General features: G+C 32.0%; 1 long non-coding RNA gene across 2 annotated transcripts; it reads left to right on the plus strand.

Annotated features, from left to right (window-relative positions):
* The first annotated feature begins 2,006 nt into the window (after nt 1-2,006).
* Nucleotides 2,007-5,140, plus strand: LOC136224224 (uncharacterized). 2 transcript variants are annotated; one of them, XR_010686329.1, is made up of 4 exons: nt 2,007-2,097; nt 2,709-2,773; nt 2,857-3,092; nt 3,768-5,140. It is a non-coding gene; the product is annotated as an uncharacterized lncRNA (long non-coding RNA). The 2 variants fall into 2 exon arrangements; XR_010686330.1 differs by lacking the exon at nt 2,007-2,097 and adding an exon at nt 2,123-2,287.
* The last annotated feature ends 860 nt before the right edge of the window (nt 5,141-6,000 follow it).

The raw sequence follows: 6,000 nt of genomic DNA on the forward strand, positions 1-6,000 counted from the left end.
ATACTTTTAGATAAGGCGGTAATGGTGATATGATATGAACTGTTCCAGTTTTAATTCCAAACTAAGACTGACAAATTCATATGATAAATCAATATTATTGTCATTTTCATCTATATTAATTTATCAGATAAAACAACGAACTAGATAATGAAGAATAAATTATAGCAGAGTAAATGACACCCATGGCAACTGTTTTTTTTTTTGTAGACCCAGCCATAGCCATGAAGAACGTTTTTGGGAGATGGAAGAGGAGAGATGTGAAAGCAAGAGAGATGAGGTGTCAGTTTTGTAATTGGTTGTAATTGGCAATGTTTAATATTTTAAAAGTATAATAAATTATAAAATATTAAATAAATGAAAATACAAAGTTACCCTCCAAATCTTTTGACTTTGACAGAAATGTCTATGTTTGCTAACGGAATGAAGTACATTATACCATTTTACAAACTTTTAAATCACATGGGTGCTGTTTGAAAACAAATGTAACCACAATGTTTATTTTTGTACTTTTCCCTAAATATTATTCGGTTAGGTTCTGTTCTCATTTTATAAGTTATTAGGTTTTCTGTTATTACCGAACCAATCGATAAACATCTCTAACAATGACTAGTCTCTAACCACCTGCTCTGATATCGTTGTTGAGAATGGAGAATTTAATCAAATGGATTTTATTTTAGAGATAAGGTATCAAAATAGGTTTAAGGTTTTTGGAGAAGTACAAATTTAGGCTCCACGTTCAAAATAGCACCAATATAAGTTTAACGTTTATAACATAGCATCAATTATTAGGAATTACTAACAGAACGTGACACGTCATCCGTTAAGTAGAAAGTATATTCAATTTGGGCCACGTCACATAAGGTACCAAAATAGGCCTAAGGTTTGTAGAAAGTATCAATTTGGGCCTCGTTGTACAAAATAGTACCAATATAGAGGTTTAACGTTTACAAAATAATACGAATTTAAGCTTAACGTTTACAAAAAATATATTCAATTTAAGTTGTGTCAAAACGATAAATTTATTTTTCTAGCATGGTACAAATTAAAGAACTGATATTAGACACTTTGGATTTTGTGTGACTATATGGTAGTATTTTAGATACATTTTGGATGAATTCTCAGTTGACAATTGATATTTTGTGTGTCAATATGATCATATAGCAATATCATTTTAACTAGTGTTAATTTTGTAGAATTTCAATTACTTTTAGTTTGCATATATTACATGAGCTTATGGAATTTGGAAGTTATGGAATCATCGATGAAAAACAAATATAAAGTTTTAATGGGCAAGAATAATAATTAATTATATTATAATATATAAGAAAATAGAACTAAATAAAAAAATAACATATGAAATTAATAGGAAAAGAATATAATATAATTAATTATGACGTTTAGTTTAAATTGGATATATTTTGTAAACGTTAAGCTTAAATTCGTGTTATTCGTATTGTGACTCTATGTAATAATTAAAATAGTGAAACCTCTTATAATATGCGTGGGTCTATATTACACGTGTCAAAATATGTATTGAATGTCCTCCATTTCACATGAAGAACCGAGTGATTCTAATAATTTGCCCACGTTCTGTTAGTAATTCATAAATTGATGCTATGTTGTAAACGTTAAACATAAATTGATATTATATTGTAAACGTTAAGTCTATATTAATGTTATTTTGAACGTAAAACCTAAATTGGTACTTTTTTAAAAACCTTATACCTATTTTGACGCCTTACCCATTTCTTTTATCGGTTTGACAAATAAAAAGAAGTTTTACAAAGACCTAATTGAAATTTAATTAGGTGACCTCACTCCACTCAACTTTATGCTTACGTCCTTTTGCTCACCTCACTCACACACATATATACTTACTTAATCTTGTCTCTCACTTTAGGATATTTTGGTAAAAAGTTTCACCAAATTCTAAAATGTCGGTGGTGATAATGTGTTAGTGTGCATAGTCAATAGTCATCAAGTCTTCCGCGTGCAAAACGATTATGAATGTCTGGTTCTTCCTCAGATAGCTTATAAATTATTGAGTTGCATCCTCCTAAACAAAAGCAGGGCCGATCTGTTCCAAATAATATCAAGGTGGGTGATATATTTTTCCTCCTTTCCTTCATTCATTCTCTTATTATTCTACATTTTTTTGATTTTTTTGATGGATTCATGGAACTCTTTTGTGCGATAGTGGTTAAAATTCTATGAGTTCGCTGCTTAAGATTTGAAATGATCAATTTTAGTGATGAATCATCGTGTTTGGAAGGGAACAATTGATTAGGTGGGTTTTAAAATTTCTGGTTCTATTATTCTTGAAATAAATTAGTAGGTTATCTTATTTCATCAGATCATTACAATTATGATTTAGTGCAATAGAAAAGTTTGAAGTCGTACAACAATCTTGATCATATGCACCTTAACGAGCATGTAGAATTTGCTCATTCACCGTTAGATCTAGGCTTATTAAGATAATAAGGTGGAGATTCAAAATATCCTGAGGCTTGAATTTAATAAGACTATATCTAACAGCAAATAAGCAAAATTCACTTGCTTATTGAGGTGCATGAGAAAATTCCTGAATCGCACAAATTGTTTATTGTTTATCTTGTGGATAATTTGAAATGTGCTTGCATTGATTCGGTGCAGTTGTTTTGCTTGCCTTTTGAGTTATTCTAATGGTTTATACGATTTCTCTTTAGCAGATGGATACCAATAATGGGATGACTCTATTGACACCTGATATGCGGCAAATAATGGTCGATAAGATGTTAGTATTTCATTTTGTTTAAATTCAATCGAGGTTTTCTGCAGTAGCTGCCTACTGACTTTCCAATGCTCGTAAATTGTTAGAATGGAGACGTTGAAGAGGCATATTCCATTTTTTTGGCCCAGAGGGACTAGAAGAGCTGAAGAAAATTGCTGTGCGTTTTGAGGAAAGGAATTATACTGCTGCCACGAGCCGGGTATATTGTCATTACAGTCGTTTGACTGGGTGATGTTTTCTGAACTGCCAGGTAGTCGACAAATAAAAATAGAAGATTCTAGTGATGATTCTGATGGTTCTAGTGAAGATGATGAAGAAACTGGTAATGCTTCTGAAAGTGATATTTGTGCTTTTAATTTATAGTTAGCTATTTTTTATTGTTATGTTGTAATTTATTTTGGATTTGATATATCTATAGACAATTAGTTTATTAGAATTTTTCCAAATCTATTAAGTGTTGTTGTGTGTACTATTTTTTATTAAGAAAAGTCGGTGTGACATTTTAATTGTATTTTTTTTTAATATACAGATGGACTTGGACGGACGGGCTTGGGATTCATATTTTAGGCTCGAGCCCAGCCCGAGCCCGACTCAATTTATTGCAGGCTGAACTGGGCTTGGGCTCATCATGTTTTATTAAAAGTCCGAAAGCCCGACCCATGCCTAGGTCTATTTTTCATATAGTTTCTTATGAAAATAATATTTATACCTGAAAATACATCAATATTCTAGAATTTAATACCTTATTTCTAATATTTTATCAAACAACTCCACCATATAAGGGTTTCAGCATTTACATTTAAAATTCAATATTTATTTATTTATTTATTTATTTTTGCATCACTTTAACTTTAACAAACATCACTTTAGAGTTAGACATTTAGTTCTTTTTCACTAGAGAGTTAGACACTTGGTTCTTTTGCACTAGAGAGATAGTTTCTAATGTTTTAATTCAATTTTCGTCTATTATTTTCTTACATGGTTTCTGTTTTCACAGCGTCTCATAATATGCAGCCTCAAGTTCACAATCAAAGGCAACCTCCTCCTATGACAATGTCAGCTAATCAGTCGCAAGTATGTCAGCAAATTTTATCACAGAATATCCCAACTAATATGGGATCCACAAGGGTTCAATATTCTGCCGGTTTGACATCTTCACTGCATCATGTTTCTGGCTCATCACAAACTTCTATCCCTGATGTTGTTGGGCAGAATCCTACCATGTAGAATATTTCTGTCGTTTCACAGAGCTCATAAAGGAATTCAATGGGATAGGGGTGCCTTCTGTCACGATATTGGATAAGAATTAAAGATGAATTAATTAGGTTATTATTTGCTAGTGTGATAATTTTCTTAGCAATTGCTATTTGTTTTGTTTTTGCCTTGAAGATCTGTTAGAAGTTAGTTAGACAGCTGTGAGTTTTGTGTTGCTGCCAACAGTACTGTTAGGAGTCATGCCTTTGTAATGAGTTGATAACAACCACTATAAAGTATGAAGGACCAAAACTAGAATATTTCCTGAAAGGGGGACCAAAGGAGATATTCACCAAAACGACAGCGTACCACGATCAATGGAGAAGCAATGGCGTATCGAGCAAGACATCCACGTGGTGAATCCTGTAGATTCCGCCATACGCTACCCATAGTCAAACCTATGGAGACCCGCCATCACATCTCGATCCGCCCTCCAAACGGCAGGGTTAACTCCCAATAAATCTCATTAAAAGCTCAATAATGAGATACTTCAATGAGATTCGTAACCACTATTAATGGACATTAATGGAGGCTTTCCAGTAACCAAGGAGTTACAACTCTACGACTATAAATAGCTTGCATCACAAGCTATTGAGGTACATTTTACTGATTCTCTACTTTTGTGCTTACAGTTTATTCTCAGAAATATTACTGACTTTGGCATCGGAGTGTCCCCGGCCGATCCCAACGTCGCCTCACAAGGAAGTGCTCCGATCAAGGATTTTTCCACAAGTTATCAATTGGTGCGGTGAACGTGGATCTCTAACAAACAGAAGATCACAAAATCTTGATTGTGTAGAGTTTCACAAAGAACAAAATAATGGAGTCAACGGAACAGAAATCTCAATCTCAAACCTTGGCTCAATACGTTCAAACAAATCTATCCAAAGATAGAGTTCTGTACAGATTGGTGGGAAAGAGTTTTCTACATTAGATCTGGAATTTTATGATGGATCAGATAAGTTTCTTCCCCTTTCTTATTCCATTTTTAATTAAAGAAAATTGAGATCCCTCGCCCTTATAAAGTACTATGAATATCATTACATGTTATTATGATAAATCTAATAAATTGTGAAAGATAAAGTCATAGACACAAATCTTTCATTAAACGTTGCATGCTTGCTATGCCCTCATATTTTTAAGCATGAAAAGTGTAATATGTCATTATCATTGAATTAGTACAAGATGCATGTATAAAATCCGTAATCTTGGAATTTTATAGAAAAAATCCATCCATTCAAGGTGATTTTCAGTCTTTTGGATGAACATGCATATAACTATTAGAAGAAATTACAAAAAAATCATATTTGGTTTTCCTTATACAATTCAACATCTATGTATGGCTTTTCTCATATATAGTACTTTTAATATCAGAAATTCATATTTTTGAATATTGTTTCGACAAACAGTTATTTCATTCCCTTTTTTATAAGGATGTGTTTATTCATAATAAAAACTGTTTATCTGACATTGTTAGAATTTCTTTTACCAACGTAAGAGAGTTGAACATATTGAATCTATTTCTGATTATCATGTAATTGTCCCTAACTATTAAGGCCATTCTGGGATGATGAATTACCAAATTGGGTAAACAAAACTTTCATGTCCTTAGGATATTGAATTTTGGGTAATTTCCCTTACACCCCGAATTGGAGAAGAATCATGGTACATGTATTTTTCTTCCAAAACTACCCTTCGTCTTTTATTTTATTTATACAAATGAAAGGATATAAGCGTAATTTTATATATAACTATATTATTAAATTATCGCTTCCCTTACTTTAATTACATCACATCCAAACTATGCTTTAATGATATCTGAATGCCATTAATGCATGGATGCAAAAAATTGATTGCAAGTAAATAGCAACTATGTAAGATATCTTACCCAATATTAAATGTCATAACTTTTATGATGTCCGAAATAAATATGCTATCTTGGATATTAATGTGCACTGAAATACAAAAAGGCATTG

This window comes from Euphorbia lathyris, chromosome 3 (assembly GCF_963576675.1).
Source record: "Euphorbia lathyris chromosome 3, ddEupLath1.1, whole genome shotgun sequence".
NCBI lineage: Eukaryota > Viridiplantae > Streptophyta > Magnoliopsida > Malpighiales > Euphorbiaceae > Euphorbia > Euphorbia lathyris.